At 35.7% G+C, this 19,175-nt stretch overlaps 1 pseudogene; it reads left to right on the forward strand.

Annotated features, from left to right (window-relative positions):
• The first annotated feature begins 807 nt into the window (after nt 1–807).
• Nucleotides 808–18,471, forward strand: LOC119507682 (annotated as a pseudogene).
• Nucleotides 18,472–19,175: the final 704 nt, after the last annotated feature.

Below are 19,175 nucleotides of genomic sequence, written 5' to 3' on the forward strand. Positions count from 1 at the left end.
TTATTTAATTTTCCTCTTGCAGTACAATGTTGATAGAAATATGGGAGCCCTTGAGAAAAGCCCTGAGATTACAAGAGAGAGTGCTGTCCAGATCTTCCCCAAGCTGCTTCAAACCCTCCTTCACTGTTTGAGTTTCACCTCCCCGTCTTATTGCAACAAATAGGCTATCCCAACACAAAACTGCTCAGCTGGAACTGTCCTCATTTCTTGATGCAGAGAAATTGTGAAAGACAATAAAATGTTGTTCTTGTTTTAAGCTCCTTGAAGTTTTGGGATGGTTTCTTACATATTTATACAAAAATTTTTGGCTGGAAGTAGAATGCTGCCTTAACAAATACCAAAAATATTTAACATAGGCTTTATGGTCAGGCAGAGGCAAAACATGTAATAGACTTGTGGTCGATTGAATTATGTAGTCCAGAAAAAAAAATCCTCTTAATCTTAGTCATTCCTGTGAGTGTGAATTCATTATAGATAAGAACTTTTCAATATGTTATTTTTAGTTATGATGTGGTCCAACTGAATGATGTTGGGTCTTAATACTGTTACTGGAGGATTTATAAAGAGAAAGCCATGCAGAGAAGCAGAAGTAAGAAGTCGGTGGAACCAAGGACAGAAAGAAGTAGACATCACCGTATATCAGGAGCCCAGGAGTCCCAAGGGTTGCCAGTCCACCAAAACACTACTGACTCTGTGAAGAAGCAAGAAATCCAGCCTTGGAAAGGGTGAGACAATAAATTCTCATTTTTAAGCCAACCCATTGGTAGTATTTGTCATAACTGCTGAAAAACTAAGGCAGATCTTGACATGACTAACACAAATGTCCTCAAGGAGAGTGTTAGTGGAAGCCCAAAGAGACTGAAGGAATCTGTAAGTGAGCACTTAAAGGAATGCAAAGAAAATATTAAGCTGGTGGAAATCTGTAGTGATGGAAATTTGGCAACACTGCCACTTTCAGTAATGAAGAAAATAAGAAATGTATTGAAACTTGATGATTTAGCTAAGGAGATGTCCAGACAGAATATCAATGTTTCCTTCTCATATGATAAATGCCAGAGGAGAGAGATTGCCTAAAGGAAAACTTTTAAATAGTTTTTTAAATAACCTTTATATTTTAAAAAAAAGACCCAGTATTTATTGAATTTGAAAATAAAAGTCTTTCTCATTCCCTAGATCTACAGCTGGGAAAACAAATGAACTAACAGAAAATCAAACACCATTCTCACAGTAAAAAATATTTTAAGGGAAAACATCAATTCCAGATTTTACCTCTAAGATTTTTATTAAGACATCATAAAACTTTTAAGTAGTGTCTTATACATCCTTTTGAAATAGACAAAAGATCTTCTAAGGTACTTACATGACTCTCTCAGGGACCCTATCTGTTAAACAAAAGAGCTTTTAAGAAACTTAAGTGTGGGTGGTCCTGCCCCAGACTTTCAGAAAATCCAAAATAAAGAACAGCTTATTTGAATATATTTTTATGTGTCTTTTTCTAATGGAATGGATAATAAATTAATACATAAGAAACATACAAGGTTTTTAAAAGAATTATACTAAATCTGAAAGGAACCAAGGCAGTAAAAATCAATAACGCTGTTGGTTCTCAGATGCTCGTTTTAAGATGACAAAGAAAAGAAGACACAATGGTCATGCCACAGTGGCTGCAAGCATGGGCAGTCTATTTGGGGAGGAACAGCTCCTGCTGATGGCCTGAGGATAAGGCCATTAAAACCTTCCTCATTCAAATCATAGTAGAAGCCCCACCTGGCAGGGTCATTTCCTAAGCCAGTGTCTTTGAAGCCTATGTGTTTCCTAAACTGTATGTGAAACTAAATTACTGAATGACTCGTGCCATTCACAGCAAGGTAGTCAGGAACTGTTCTCTTGAAGCTGGTGTTTTAGTCTGCTAATGCTGCAGAATGCAAAACACCAGAGATGGACTGCCTTTTATAAAAAGGGGGTTTATTTGGCTATACAGTTACAGTCTTAAGGCCATAAAGTGTCCAAGGTAACACATCAGCAATCGGGTACCTTCACTGGAGGATGGCCAATGGCGTCCGGAAAACCTCTGTTAGCTGGGAAGGCACGTGGCTGGCATCTGCTCCAAAGTTCTGGTTTCAAAATGGCTTTCTCCCAGGACATTCCTCTCTAGCAAGCTTGCTCTTCTTCAAAACGTTACTCACAGCTGCACTCCCTTTCCTCTCCTTGAGCCAGCTCATTTATATGGCTCCACTGATCAAGGCCCACCCCGAATGGGTGGGGCCACACCACCATGGGAGTATCCCACCAGAGTCACCTCCCACAGCTGGGTGGGGCACATATACATGCAAACAACCTAATCCAAACATTCCAACTTAATCCCCACTATTCTGTCTGCCCCACAAGATTGCACCAAAGAATATGGCTTTTTCTGGGGGACATAATACATTCAAACCGGCACAGCTGGGAAGACTGAAAATCCCCATCCTGAATTACACCTGTGGATGCTGCCCCATGACTCTGCCAATGCCCATGTAAGTAAGGACCTGAGTCCTTAAAGAATGAAGAAGAACTAGTCTCGAGGGGAAAAAAAAAATGGAAATCAAACTTTAAAAAACAGAAGACTTTGTATTCTCAGACTACTATTAATTCATGCATTCTCTTTATTTTTGCCTTACCAGTTTTAAGCATAAAGGCTCCATCATCTTTAAATTTTCAGCCATGAATTCTCTCATTTTCTTATCATTTGTGTCATCTCATGTTCATGGTTTTTCTCATGTTTTTGTAATTTTTTGTGTATAGTTGCCAAATCAGTATGAGTCCACCCTCCCACCCCACAAAAATCTCAGTTACGCCAATGTCCTGGATTGAGTAGTTTTCCTTATAGAATAGTTGTAAGCTTATTTCAGACAAGGTCTTATGTAGTTCACTTTTCAAAATCAGACTTATATTAGTTTCTCAGTTTTGTTTTATAATTTCCTGGATGTTTAATTTGAGTACCTGGTATTCTAATTATTTTTTAAAAGCAATTCTTATTTCCAGTCATGGGTTGGGCTTGGTAGTTTACTTCTGGATATTTCCAGACTGTGTGTTTGCCTGTGGGGGAAGTCTTTTGTTCTGCTTCTAGGATGGAACAGCTTTTTTCAACATCTCTCCTTTTTCTAGATTGTTTTTTCCAGGTTATTGGTTTTAAATGCATACACAGTGTTTAATCAAAGGCAAATCCATGAAAGAGGTGACATTTAAAATTACATTATGGACTGTAACATTTATTCACAGTGTACTAGATATGTGGGATTTCTTTCAAAATAACAGTAGAAAGAGAAGTTGCTAGAGTATAGATTGGAAAAGAGTGATCATAACTCTGTCATTGTTGAGCCTGGATAGTGATTTCCTAATGGTTTATTATTTCATTCTTCTTACTTCTTAAGGATTGAGATTTTTTCTTTTAAAAATTATGTTTTTAAGTAATGTTTTAAACTTTGTAAGCAATCACATCATAATATATCTCATGAATGTCTTTATGACGGCTAAAGATATTCTCTTTGTATTCAAAATTCAAACCCACTATTTGCTCCTGAAACCTTATAGCACATTTGTGCAATTTAAGGCAGAAAAATATAAATATTGTATGTAAATACACAACAAACTTATTGAAAATTAAAAAAAAGAAACAAAAAGCAAAAAACATAAATAGGAGACTCAGGACAGAACAGGGCCTTTCTAACAATTTCATTTATTATTAATAGCAGACTTACAAATATAGCAAGTTCAAACTAAAGCTTAATTTGTAAACAACACAGAACTGAAGCAAATTTCTAAAGCTCTGCCTTTTTTCTTCTCCTTTTTAAAATAGGTCTCTCAATGTGAAATTTGGAAGAATGGAAATTTGTTACTCTTGGAAACTTATTCTCACCAGGAATATATGCTCCTCTAAAGAACAAGATAGAAGGACAATTAGGAAAAAAAAAGGTCTGTGGGATTATATGTAAACCTTTGTCAAATGAACAGAGCTAGGACTAAGTCCAGATTACACTAATATTGGAAACATAATGTCATTTGATAATTTTGAATGCCTTTTGGCATGCAGTGCAAGAATCACAGCTGGGGCTTTTAGCTTGTAGATTGATATTTTTAATCAAGCCATCCTTAAGTATTGTTGGCTGTCCTTTTTAAAACAAAAGCAGTCATGTTGAATAGTTTGATTATCTTTTTGATATTTTTCCTCCTCTTCAAGCATTTGTTTTGCAGGCAATGTCAATCAAGCAGAAGGGTAGCCTTCTCAAGCCCTGAATTCTCTCCTTTTATGTCTCATTTTAGACTAGGAAGGAATTGTGTTATCCTTTCCCCGTTCTCCTAAGATTCACTAGCTAGAGTTTGGGATAAGTAAATGAAAGTTAAAATAATTCTTTCTTCTCCAAAGCAGTCTGTTGCACACAGGGAAGTTTTTATACCCCTTGTGTTTGAAGGTGCCTTAAATCCACTGTGGAATCAGTTTGAGTTATTCAAGAAGACTGTTCTAAAACTTCTCATGCAATCTGAAGGATATGTAGTCTGTGTAGTCTGGCCTCTTTCCTTTGATACTATGTACTCTGTTCTAGTTTGCTAATGCTGCTGGAATGCAAAACACCAGAAACAGATTGGCTTTTATAAAAGGGGGTTTATTTGGTTACACAGTTAGAGTATTAAGGCCATGAAGCATCCAAGGTAATGCATTAACAATGAAGTACCTTCACTGGAGGATGGCAAATGGTGTCCGGAAAACCTCTGCTAGCTGGGAAGGCATGTGGCCGGTGTCTGCTCCAAGTTCTGGTTTCAAAATGGCTTTCTCCCAGGATGTTCCTCTCTAGGCTTCAGCTCCTCAAAAATGTCACTCTTAGTTGCTCTTGGGGCATTTGTCCTCTCTTAGCTGCTCTGGAGCAAAAGTCTGCTTTAAAAGGCCAGCTCCAAAAGGTCTCTGTAAGCTGAAGCTCCTCTCTCAGTTCCAGTGCATTCTTCAAAGTGTCCGTTTTGGCTGTAGCTTGTCTTCAAAATGTCACTCTCAGCTGAACACTGAGTTCCTTCTGTTTGTCAGCTCATTTATATGGCTCCAGTGATTTAATTTAGACCCACCCTGAATGGGTGTGGTAACACCTCCATGGAAATTATCCGATCAGAGTCATTACCCACAGTTGAGTGGGGTGCATCTCCAGGGAAACACTCCAAGAATTACAATCTAATCAACACAGATATGTCTGCCCACACAGGATTACATCAAAGATAATGGCATTTTGGGGGACATAATACATTCAAACTGGCACATATTCTTACTAAATAAAATATGTGTATGTATGCTGGAAGGGGGTTACCTTGTATGTATATTTCATTAGTCTCTATATGGTGTACACAAAATGTTCCCCTTGTTTATACAAGAGGAAGAAGCAATTGATTTTCTTTCATTTTGTAATAATCTTTATCAATTTGCATTTTGGAAACTAGTAAACAAGTCTGGATATTACAATACCTCTTATCTCTAACTGGAGATAAGTTATACTCTTCTGCATTTCTGGAGTGGAAAAACTTAGTCTGTAGGTAAAACATGCTTCTTTCCCTTTCTTTCTGATAAGGAGTACTCTGCTGTATTTGATTTATAGTTCTCGTAAGGAAGGTAATATTTTTCATGATTAATTTTATTCCAAATCATCTGCATATTGAATAAAAGATTCAGAAAAGACTCTGAGAAAATAACCATGTACCTTTATTTACATTTGATAATCAACATGATTTATGTATTTTGCACATATTTTTATATCATGACTTATTTTTAAATGATTCTCATGAAAAAATGTGGACAAGATAGCTGTCATTTTAGAATACCTTTTAATGTTCTAAATTTAAAGGCAATTTAGAGCCTTGTTTTGGGCACTGCTTATGCCACATTTCAAATTCTCACTTTCTACTCCAGCCACTGTAAAGTTGACCAGATGGACACAGAATTCAGTTTTTCTTAAATGTAACCTGACCTTGCCTTCTCCACAGATTGGGATGCTGTGGTGGTTTGAAGTTATCATGTATCCCGGAAAAGGTCATGTTCTTTTAATCCATTCCTGTGGGTGCAGACCTGTTGTAAGTGGGACCTTTTGTTTAGATTATTCCAGTTGAGATGTAACTCACCACTTTCAATGTGGGTCTTAATTCTTTTGCTGGAGTCCTTTATGAGAGGATAAAACACATACAGAAATTAAAGCGATGAAGCCAAGAGAAGCTCACATAAAGAAGCCCCCAAGAAGCTAAGAGAAAACCTACAGAAGCTCAGAGAGGAAGCCACTGGAACAGAAGCTGAAAGCAGTGAAACCTGGGAGAGAAGGGCCAGCAAATGCTGGCCATGTCCCTTCCTGTGTAACAGAGGTATCCTCGATTCTGGCAGCCTCTCTTCAGAGAAGGTATCATCCTGCTGATGCCTTAATTTGGACATTTTCATGGCCTTAGAACTGTAAATTTGTGAGCTAATAAATCCCATTGTAAAAGCCAACCCATTTTTGATATATTGCGTTCAATCAGCTTTAGAAAACTGAAACAGATGCCTAAGGGAAACAATTGGGATTCACTCCTCAGACACACAGAAGTGCAGATGATTTAACACTCTTGGAACCACCTTGACCAATGAAATCTGGGAGCCAGTGGATAAAATGGTTCCACCCTATATTCCAGAGGATGGCAGATCTGAAGGTATCAGCTTATCAATGCCAGCCACCTACAGAGGTAGCTAATTCAATGATGCACTGTGTTGATATTTTTTCCCTTGTTCACAGTGTCTCTCCCTACCACCCTTCCATAATTTTACTTCCTGGAGCAATATTCTCAAATAACTCTTTGTTTCAGGTTTTGCTGAAATAGGCTTTTATTCTGGATCTAGATTGCCTTGGTTCGAATCCTGGCTTTATCTCAGAAGGTAGCTTGGACACTTAATCACCTTGTATGTGCCTAAATTTCCTCATATGTAAATAGGGACTATTGTAGGCACTACATTTTTCCTGGTCATACAAATCATATGTGGCACTGCCTCTTTTCTGCTGTGAAGTAAGGGATTTGGTATCAACCACAGAGTGGTCTGGTCTTTGTCCTAGTTCCTGGGAGGTAACTTCTAGAAGCTTGGAATTTTGCAAGTGGTGAGTGTCTTTATTATTCCTCAGACTACACTTGAAAGTTTGTGCTAACATAGTGACTCATGGTAGGCTTCTTGAGCCACATGATGTCAACTTGAAGTAGAGGTGGCATGGTGGGTAGTATCTGGAGTGTGAATTCAATCATATGGCCAATTAATCAATCAATTATGTACACAGTTAAGTCCCAATAAAAACACCCAAGCTAGGGTGAGCTTCCCAGTTTGACAATACTCTGTTCAATTGTTACAAATTAATACTCTGCAGGAGAGTAATGAATCCTAATAATGAATTCTACCAGACTCGACTGTATATGTCTCTCTTCCTTTGGCTGGTTCTAATTTGTATCCTTTCCTATATAAATGTAACCATTAGTCTAAAAGGTTTCACTGAGTTCTGTGAGTGTTTCTATGAAATATCAAACGTGATGTCAGACATGAGGGTGAATTTGCATGGGCTCTTCCTTCTAACTTTGTATTTGGACCCTAATTCTCTTGCCGATGGGTCAGAAGTGTTGGAATACTGTGGAATCTGGAAGACTGTTCCCTTATTTTCACAGTTTGGTTAACCTCTAACTCCCAACACAAGCCTTAGTCTAGTCTGTTTGACTATAAAGCCAATGCTACATAAATATTTTTTACTTCATGGTAATGTTTCCACATGTACTCTCTAAGTTTACTGCCTTTCATAAAATTATTTACTTTCATTAAAATTATTTTTTGTTTTCTGTGTTTTCCTTCTTCTTCCCTTTAAAAAAGTCTCTGCTGAAATGATTCATCCACAAACTGATGCATTTTGCACAAAAATGTCATTCTTTTTGAATTCCTCAGAAAATTTCAAAAAGCTCTTGATTTTGACTAAATTGTGCTAGTTATTGATATTCATTTTCTAGATAGCTTGAGTTCTTTTTTATTTGTAGAAAATGTTTTTCTGTAGCCTTTAAATTATAACTTGTCAAGATTTTGTTTTTTTGTATACAAATAAAATAACAGGAAGCACTTAAAGGTTAAATGATGAAACAAGGCGATGACATTATATTTATTCATTCACTGTGGGAGACTGCAAAAAAAGTATTCAATTTTTCCTTAAAAGGGCAGAGTACATTATCCTTTCTTGAATCCATATTTAGCTTTGTTGTTTACTATGGTCAATGATATGGAACAAGATCAATGATATGCCAGACCCAGGCCTAAGATCTCTGAAAGTACTGAGAATGTCTTGTGAATCACACTGCTGAAGATGAGAAAACCCTCTTTGGAAGAGGCATCCCAGGCAAGGTATTCTAGATGAGTCAGCGCTGCATTCCCCACCGAGCTGAATTCAGACACATCAATCTACATCAGCCCTTCCCAGAAGAAACTTCCAGACAAAATGTAGGTACAAGTCAATGATAAACAATTATTATCTTAAGCCAATAATTTCTTTATAATTTTTTCAGGTTTATTGTAGTATAATGTGCATATAATAAAATTTACCTATTTTAGGTGTGCAGGTCTTCGTATTTTGACAAATTTGTTTAGTCACATAACCACCACAATAATCATGATATAGAATATTTTCATCATCTCAAAGAATTTCCTTTTGTTCGTTTGATCAAACCCACCCCCATCCTGAACTACCTTAGCCCCTGACAGCTATTGATCTGACTTCTGAACCTATATTTTGGCCTTTTCTAAATTGTCATGTAAATAGAATCATTTAGCATGTAATCTTTTGAGTCTGGTTTCTTTCACGTAGGATATTGATTTTGAGATTTATCCACATCACAGTGTGATTTGTTCATGTACTAATAAGTTGATAGACATTTAGGTTGTTTCTAGGCTTTGGAAATTATGAATTAAACTGTCATCAACATTGGTATGAACTTTGATGTGTGTGTATATAACTTAATTTCTCTTGCATCTTCTATGTAAGTATATGCTTAACTTTATAAAAAACTACTAAATGTTTTCCAAATTGTCCATACCATTTCACATTCCCAACAGTGATGTTTTAGTTTCAGTTGCTTTGCTTCTATGCTAGCATGTGCTATTGTCAGATCACTTTGCTTCTATTTTTTTTTTTTTTTTTTGCCATTCAAATATGTAAATATTTGTGTTGTGGTACCTTTTGGTAGTGTTAATTTGCATTTTCCTAATGACTAATGATAATGAGAAGATTTAAATGTGTTTGTTTTAAATCCATAAATATTCTTTAGTGAAGTATCTTTTCATATGATTTTTCCTATTTTCATTGGGTTGTTTTCATACTATTGATTTTTCAGAGTTCTTTGTATATTCTGGTTATTAAAAATGTGTTTTGTAAATATTTTCTCTGATATCTGGGCTTGTCTTTTCTTTAAGTTAACAGTGCCCTTAAAGAGCAGAAGTTTGGATTTTTTATTTACTAATTTATTTAAGGAAGTCTAATTGCTTTTTTCTATTATGATACATGCATCTTGTGTTTTAGCATGTCATTTCATATCATGAGAACATAGAGATTTTCTCTCATGGTTTCTTCTAGACATTGTAGATATTAGGTTATAGCTTTACATTTACATTATTATTATATTTCTGCATATGGATGTTGTGCCGGTTTGAATGTATTATGTCCCCCAGAAAAGGCCATATTCTTTGATGCAATCTTGTGGGGCAGACATAATAGTGGGGATTAAGTTGGAACGTTTGGATTAGGTTGTTTGCATGGTGATGTGCCCCACCCAACTGTGGACAATAACTGATGGGATATTTCCATGGAGGCATGGCCCCACCCATTCGGGGTGGGCCTTGATCAGTGGAGCCATATAAATGAGCTGGCTCAAGGAGAAGGACCTCAGTGCAGCTGTGAGTGATGTTTTGAAGAGGAGCAAGCTTGCTAGAGAGGAACATCCTGGGAGAAAGCCATTTTGAAACCAGAACTTTGGAGCAGACACCAGCCGTGTGCCTTCCCAGCTAACAGAGGTTTTCCGGATGCCATTGGCCATCCTCCAGTGAAGGTACCTGATTACTGATGTGTTACCTTGGACACTTTATGGCCTTAAGACTGTAACTGTGTAGCCAAATAAACCCCCTTTTTATAAAAGCCAATCCTTCTCTGGTGTTTTGCATTCCACAGCATTAGCAAACTAAGACAGATGTATAATTGTTTTAGCACCATTTGTTGAAATGACTATTTTTCAATTGAATTACATTGCCAACTTTGTCAAAAATCATTTGCTCATATACACATGGTTCTATGTCTGTACCACAGGTCTATTCTGTTCCATTAATATGTGACTATGCTTTCACTAAACCATGTTACCTTAATTATTATAGCCTTATAGAAAGTCTTGAAACTACCTAGGGTGAATCTTTCAACATTTTTTTTCTTTTCAAAATCGTTTAGACAAATTTAGGTCTTTTGTTTTTCCATATACGGTTTAGAGCCATTTTGTATATTTCTTCAAAGTAGTCTGTTAGTATTTTATTTGAGATTGTTCAGTCTACAGATCAATTTGAGAAACATTATGTCTTGACAATATTGAGTCTTCTATTTAATGAACATGATATATCTTACCATTTATTTAGGTCTTCTTTGATATTTCTCAAAAATATCTTGCAGTTCTTAACACATGAATCTTGCCTGTTGTTTTTTAAATTTATCTCTATGTAATATTTTTTTAGTGCTGTTGCAAATGGTACATTTTCAATTTCAATTTCCAATTTTACATGGCTAACATATATAAAGACAATTGATTTTAGTATGCTGACATTGTTTCCTGTAACCTGCTAGACCCACTGATTTTGGTAGATTTTTTGGGATTTTCTTTGTAAACTATCATGGCTTCTTGAATAAAGAGTTTTATTTCTTACTTTACAGTGTTTGTGCCCTGTATTTTTTCCCTTGCCCTAGTACACTAGCATTTATGCTGTTGGATAGGAATGATGGAAGTGGACATTCTTGTCATGGTCCTAATCATAAGGGGGGATCATCCAGACATTAAATACAAGTTATGATATTAGCTATAGCTATTAATAGATATCCTTTGTAAGGGTGAGATATTTGGCTTTTATTTCTAGGATGTGGAAGATTGTGTCATAAATGGATACCTGAATTTTATAACATGCTTTTCAAGCCTCTTTTGAAAAGAACATAATTTTCCTCTCTAAAATGTTGTTATTTGTTAGTTATATTGACTGAGGTTTAAGTTTTGACCTAGTTATATTGACTGAGGTTTAAGTTTTGACCTAGTTTTGAATTGAGTTCTCAGGATAAACTTCACTTGATCATGGTGTATTATCCTCTTTACATATGTAGTTTTTAATGTGCAAATATTTTTAAAGGATATTTGCACTCATGCTCATGAGGTATATTAGTTCTTAGTTTTCTTCTAATATCTTTGTCTGGTTTAGGTATTACTGTATTATTGATCTCATAGAAAAAGTTGAGAGGTATTCCTCCTCTTTTATTTATTTTATGGAAGTTGTTTTGTTTGTTTTGTTTTGTTTTGTTTTGTTTTTGGTAGGACTGGTCTTTCTTCCTTTAATACTTTGTAGCATTCACTGGTAATGCCACCCCAGTCTGTAGTTTAATCTGTTGCAAAGTTTTACTATGAATTGAAATTCTTAATACATACAGGACTATTTGGGTTTCCTATTTATTGAATAAGCTTTGGTCATTTGTTTCTTTCAACATATTTTTCTCATTCTCTCTGCCGTCAAATTTATTGACATGTCACCAAGTTTCAGATTGGTTTGTTCTGCAAGAACAGCTAACTGATATCGTTACTCACTTATCCACTAATTAATTCATCAATGTACCTTTAATAGAGATTTAAAATCCACTGATATTGTTTGGATTTTATTATTTACATTGAGCAGAAGACATAACTGAACTGTAATAACTCAGAGAAGACAGCTATGTTATAATATTTAGAGCACAGTGTGATATACACTATCTCATATAGATTTACTCTGCATGTGCTATGAAAGTAGAAAGAAATAAGGACATCCTTTCCCTTTGATAAGGTCAGGAAGGTGTCTCAGAAATATTACCAGCATCTTGAAATATAAAGAGAATTTTTATAGGTATAGAAAGGACCATTTAGAGGCTCTTGAAATAACACATTTAAAAATGTGTACTAAGATGGACTTATGTATAGATTCTACAACAAATCCAATCAGTTCCCTTTGCTCATTCTACTGTAGCTACACTGACCCCTTTGCCACTAATTTCTCATACTTCACATGTATTTCCCCCCATGGAGACACTGTACCAACAATTACCTGAGTATTTTATTTAGATTGTTCCTAAATGTTAACTCCCCATAGAGACCTTCCCTAACCACGCTGTTTAAAATTATATTACTGTCTCCCATTGTATCTGCTTACCTTTTAAAATTTTCTCATGGCAATACATGCCATTGTACCATATGTTTCTGAAAGCATTTGTTTATTTTCTGCCCTGCACACCTCTCCTTTTAGTATACAATTTCCATGAAGGGAGGGGCTATAATTTGTTATTTGTTGTAGTTGTTGCTGTTGTGTTTTACAGCATTACCTTCAGCAGCTGGAACAGAACTTTGCACATGATAGGCATTTGATAAATACTGCTGAATAAATAGAAATGAATGAATATCAGTTATTTTAGGAGTTTTTTTTTTTTTTTTAACAAATAAGGAATTCACTTGGAATTGGAAAAGCTGACTTTGCTTCCGTGACCTGCTGTCACTAATTTTGAGCACATTTTATAATTTTTCAGAACTTCAATTTTCTAATCACTAAATTTAAATTTCCAATTTTGCCATCATGCACATTAATTTGTTCCTCCTGAAATGATCAAGTGTTTCCAAATATCAAACTTTCAGATATCATTCTTTCTCCTCCATCACTAATAAAACTGCTGTTCAATGTACTGCTTACTTCTACACTCACTTAACTAAACACATTTGAAATTTATTTAACTTATTGTATATTTGTCCTTTTTTCCTGAATAGTTATATTAAACAAGCTGAGTCAGTTTTATTCTTTAATTAGTCAAAATAATTCCATGGATCAACTTTTCTGTCCTTGGACCCTCGTTAATGCAACTATCTCAGGCATCTGTCTTGGATGTAACTTTGGGTAAACCTGGATTGAAGGTTCTTTGTTTTCTTTACTGAATAATAACACATAGAAGGATAGGAACACATAGAAATTTCAGTAAGTTTCAATCACTTCTTAGCTTCAGTTCCATAACATGTATCTAATATATAAAGGCAAAAAGGGTATGAAAAATCAGGTGTTCTGTCCATAGTCTACCTAAGTTTCCCACACTGATTCGATCTTCTGGTTATTCCACTTGGATTTTCCTTCAACCAGCAAAATCTGACCTACCCAGAGCAGTTCACTTCTCACATAGCTCTTTCTACTCCCCTTTCCAAGTATCATTATCCTTTATACCTCCTCTTGTTTCACAAGCTTTCCTGCATTTAGGCTGGGGCTTTTCCCTCTCAGCCTCCTCTTTGTTATCAGAAACCTTCAAGTCTCTTGCACTACATTTATGTTGCCTCTTTTCATTAGGGTATAGAGAGAGATTGGAGAACTTCAAGCCCAAATTTGGACCAAGAAAGAAGTCCAACAAAGTGGCATCATGGATGTAGGAAGAGAGAGGCAACTTATCTGGTTTCCTTATTTAACATCAGATAAAACAAACAAGCAAACTAATAGCAGAAAACTACGTAATGTTTAATCTGAAGTTAGAAATGTCAACACTCACGTATTTACGGTTTTATTTTGCTGGAAGAATGTTCTTTCCTTGTCCTTACATTTCTTTTAAAGCATTTTTTTTTACCCCTTTCCTATGTTTTCAGGGAAAGTAGAAATAAGTTGAGGGCAGAGATTATATGCCCTATTTTATCTCTTTAACTTTGTTAAATCATATGCCCTGTACAGAATAAATTCTTGATAAGTATTGAAGAAATTATAAGGACAATTAAAAGACTGAAGTTTATTTATAAAGCTAAGTGCTTCCTTTTTATTTGTATTTCCTGAATAATATGAAATGCAAATACCTTCCTGAGATGAGAAAACACTGTTTTATCTTTCCTAAATTTGGATTTATATAAGGATATATAATAAGGTCAATATTGTTCCTTCAACCTGTAATTCTAGTTCTATTATTTTTCTATTCTATTTAACCTTCACAAAATTCATTTGCAGTCTCTCTACATTTTGTTACCATCCCCAAACTGAAAAGCATAGAATTTTAATTTATATTTTAAGATATATTTATTCATGTTTACTAACAGTTTTTAAAAAAACTCATTTGTTTCTGACAACCATTTGTCCTGAATTTCCATGTGGAATATGCTGAACTTTAGAAAGCACTTTATGCATCTTTTCTCAGTAGATCCACACAGGAACCTTGAAGAGGGCAGAACAGTTCTTTTCAGCTCATCTTACTGAATGATCAGAGATATGAAGAAATGAATCTTAGCTCACATTGATTGCGGTGGAAGAGATAGAATTCAGGTCTTCTGCCCGACTTTTCAGTGTGATCTCTAGTATATCTACGAGTCACTCTGGAATCCTACTGCTAAGTTTTCTAGTATTACACTGTCTGGATCTATGTAAAAGAAGACAGCCACAAAAGCCTAAATACTGCCTGATTCTGTAGAAAAAAATTATATGAATTTTTTAGAAGAGGTGAAATTACAGTGACAGAAAGCAGATCAGTGGTTCCAAACAGTGAGGGTGAGGACAGAGAACGAACACAAAGGGGCACAAGGGAATATTTTGTGGTGATGGGAGGGTTCTAAATGTTGACTGCAATGGCAGTGTAATGACTGTTTCCCACAACCCAATGAGCTGTACATTTAAGATGAATGAAAACTTTTGTATGTAAATTATACCTCAATCAAGCTTAAAAGTAAATATTGTCTGGAAATTGCCACCTCTATGTCTGTAAGTTCAATATAGCAATTTTCCCTTTAATTTATTGCCCACTCTGCCTAATCAATTAACATCTTCAATGCTTCTACCTTCAAATTTTCTGATAACAGGTTTAAGGCTGAGCAGGCTGTTAAAAGTACAGAGCCTTGAGTTTTTCTCCACCTGAACTGAAGCACTAATCACTAGGGCACTGTTGTGTTATTTAGAACATGGAATGAGGTCACACGTCTCCCTGGTGAAGAGTAAATAGGAAATGTACTTTAAAAGTACCTGGCATTTAATGCCTAATCCTTAAGAGAATGCCTCCTTTATCACAAAAAGATTTGACATTGTTTATTCAACAAATTTATAGATGTCCAGTCATATGCATTTTAAAATAAGAGAGTGTAGTTATGTTGGACAGTGGGTTTAAACAATAAAAAAAAAACTGAAAAGATAAATGAAGCACACATAAAGTTATATTCTTTTTCATTGCTCTTTTTCACTCACAGTCTTCTAAATAACTTGAAGTGATTATTTCCCCTTACCCAAATACAATTGTGTATGTGATATTAGTGTTGGTACTACTTAAAAACAAACAAACAAAAAAACATTTTATTATGGAAAAGTACAAATAAATAACAGTGAGAGAGAGAGAATAGCCTAAGGAACCTCCATGGAGCCAATACCCAGTTTCAACACAGAGTCAATGGTTTTTCTAAGTCTACACATACTCTCCACTGCCCCCACCTGACACTAAATGTTTTTAGTCAAATTCTAGATATCACATTCTTGCATCAATTGCTCATTCAATATGTATATATAAAAGACACCTCAAAAACAAGCCCAAATAATATTATCACTCCTAAGGTAATTTACTTTAATTATTTAATGTTATAAATTGACAGCAGTAACATTTTCTCCATATCTCATGGTATTTTTAATTTATAGTCTGTTTGCTTGAATCAGAAAAAAGTGTAGACATTGACTTTTATTGGCATAGTTTAAATTGTTTTTAAACTATAAAATTCCCCTCCTTTTTGAAATTCTTATACCTTATTTGATGAAGAAAGCCAGGATATTTGTACCATATAATTTCGCACATTCTGAATTTTGCTTATTGCATTCCTTGTTTCATTTAAGATGGTCTGCATACCCTTTCAATTCCTGTAAACAAATAGCTAAATTCAGAAGACTGATCAAATTCTTGTCCTATTTTTTGGTAAGAATACTTCATGGGCAGAGTTGTAAACTCCCTATAATATCACTTCAGAAGGCACTATCATGTCTCATTTTCATTCTTATTGTTCTTATTAAGACTAATGTTTTTTGTAGGGTTTTTTTTTTTTTAGGATGAAAAGTAATGATGATACCAAAACTAATATTAATACTAAAATTAGCATTACTGAAAACAGTTTAAGATGATTTTGCATTTCTTTTTATACTCAGGATATATCTGAACACAGGCACACCTCATTTTATCATACCTCACTTTATTGCACTTTACAGATATTGTGCTTTTTACTAATTGAAGGTTTGTGGCAAGCTTTTTCCAACAACATGTCTCTTTTCATGGTTCTGTGTCACATTATGGTAATTCTCACAATATTTTAAACTTTACTATTATTATTGTATCTGTGGCTATGATCTGTGATAAAGGATCTTTGATGTTACTATTGCAATAGTTTTGGTGCACCATGAACCACACCTGTATAAGACAGCAAATGTAATAAACAAATGTGTGTGTTCTGAATGCTCCACTGACCAGCTACTCCCCATCTCAACCTCTCCTCAGCCTCCCAATTCCCTGAGACACAATGATATTTGAACAACCTTCCCATGACTTCTAAGTATTTAAGTGAAAGAGGAGTTGCACGTCTCTTATTTTAAATCAAAAGCTAGAAATGATTAAGCTTAGTGAGGAAGACATGTGGAAAGCCAAGAGAGGCTGAAATCTAGGCCTCTTCCACCAGTTAGCCACATTGTGAATGCAAAGGAAAAGTTCTTGAAGGAAATGAAAGTGCTGCTCCAGTGAACATTCAAATTATAAGAAAGAAAAATAGCCTTATTGCTGATATGGAGAAAGTTTTAGAGGTCTGGATAGAAGAGCAAACCAGTCACAACATTCTCTTAAGCCAAAGCCTAATCCAGAGCAAGGCCTCAACTCTCTTCAACTCTGTGAAGGGTGAGAGAGGTGAGGAAGCTGCAGAAGAAAAGTTTGAAACTAGCAGAGGATGGTTCATTAGGTTTAAGAAATTGTGCTGTCTCCATGACATAAAAGTTCAAGGTGAAGTAGCAAGTGCTGATGTAGGAGCTGCAGCTAGTTTTCCAGAAGATCTAGCTAAGATTATTGATGAAGTTGGCTACAATAAACAACAGATTTTCCATGTAGATGAAATAGTCTTCTATGGAAAGAAGGTGCTATCTAGGACTTCCATAGCTAGAGAGAAGTCAATGCCCGGCTTCAAAGCATCCAGGGACAGGCTGACTCTCTTGTAAAGGGCTAATGCTGCTGGTGACTCTTAAGTTGAAGCCAGTGCTCATTTGCCACTCAAAAATTCCTAGGGCCTTAAGCATTATGCTAAATCTACTCTGCCTGTGCTCTATAAATGGAACAACAAAGCCTGGATGACAGAATACCTGTTTACAATACAGTTTATTAAATATTTGAAGACCACTGTTGAGACCTCCTGCTAAGGATAACAAGATTCCATACAAAATATGACACTGCTCATTGACAAGGCACCTGGAACCCAGGAGCTAAGACGGAGATGTGCAATAAGTTGAATGTTGTTTTCATACCTACTAGCACAATATCCATTTTGTAGCCCATAGATCAAAGAAGTATTATTATTTAAGAAATACATTTTGTAAGGCTAGAGCTGCTATAGATAGTGATTCTTCTGATGGATCTGGGCAAAGTAAATTAAAACCTCCTGGAAAGGATTCACCATTCTATTGCCATTAAGAATATTCATGATTTATGGGAGGTCAAAAATAGCAGCATTTAACAGGAATTTGGTAGAAGCTGATTCTAACTCTCATGGAAGAATTTGAGGGGTTCAAGACTTCAGTGTAGGAAGTAACTGCAGATGTGGTGGAAAAAGCAATAGAACTAGAATTAGGAGTGGAGCCTGAAGATGTGACTGAATTGCTTCAATCTCATTATCAAACTTTAATGGATGAGGAATTGCTTCTTATGGATGAGCAAAGAAAGTGTTTTCTTGAAATGGAAACTATTCTTCATGAAGATGCTATGAACACTGTTGAAATAACAACCAAGAATTTAGAAGATTATATAAACTTAGTTGATAAAGGATTGGCAGGATTTAAGAGGATTGACTCCAATTTTGAAATAGGTTCTACTGTGAGTAAAATGCTATCAAACAGTATCACATGCTACAAAGAAATTACCACAGCCTTCCCAACCTTCAGCAACCATCACCCTGATCAGTCAGCAACCATCAACATCAAGGCAAAACCCTCTGTTCTGGTTTGCTAATGCTGCTGTTATGCAAAACACCAGAAATGGATTGGCTTTTATAAAGGGGATCATTAAGCTACAAATTTACAGTGCTGAGGTCATAAAAGTGTCCAAACTAAGGCATCAACAATAGGATACCTTCATTGGAGAAAGCAAATGGTGTCTGAAACTCCTCCGTCCACTGGGAATGAACATGGTCAGCATCTGCTGGTCCTTTGCCCCCAGGTTGTGTTTCAAAATGGCTTTCTCCAAAATGTCTGTGGGCTCCTCTCTTTCAGCTGTTGCACATCCTTGCTTCTTTCTCCCAGGGTGTTTCTCTCTAAGACTCTGGGGTGGGGGGAGTCCTCTCTTAGTTTCTCCTCAGCAAACTCTTGGCTTCATCTCTTAGCTTGGCATCTCTAACATCCTTCTGTCTGCATCTTCAAACATCTCTAAGCATCAGCAAGCATATGGGTCTGTGTTGGCTCTTACTTCTCTCTTAAATATGCCAGTGAACTAATCAAGATCCACACTGAATGGGTGGGGTCCACAACTCCATGGAAATAATTTAATCAAAGATCTCACCCATAGTTGATTGAATCACTTCTCCATGGAAGCAGTCAATCAAAAGTTTCACCCAAGAAGATTGGATTAAAAGATCATGGCTTTTGTAGGGGATATAACATATCCAAACTTGCACACCATTCATCAGCAAAAGGA

Source organism: Choloepus didactylus, chromosome 13 (assembly GCF_015220235.1).
Source record: "Choloepus didactylus isolate mChoDid1 chromosome 13, mChoDid1.pri, whole genome shotgun sequence".
Lineage (NCBI taxonomy): Eukaryota > Metazoa > Chordata > Mammalia > Pilosa > Megalonychidae > Choloepus > Choloepus didactylus.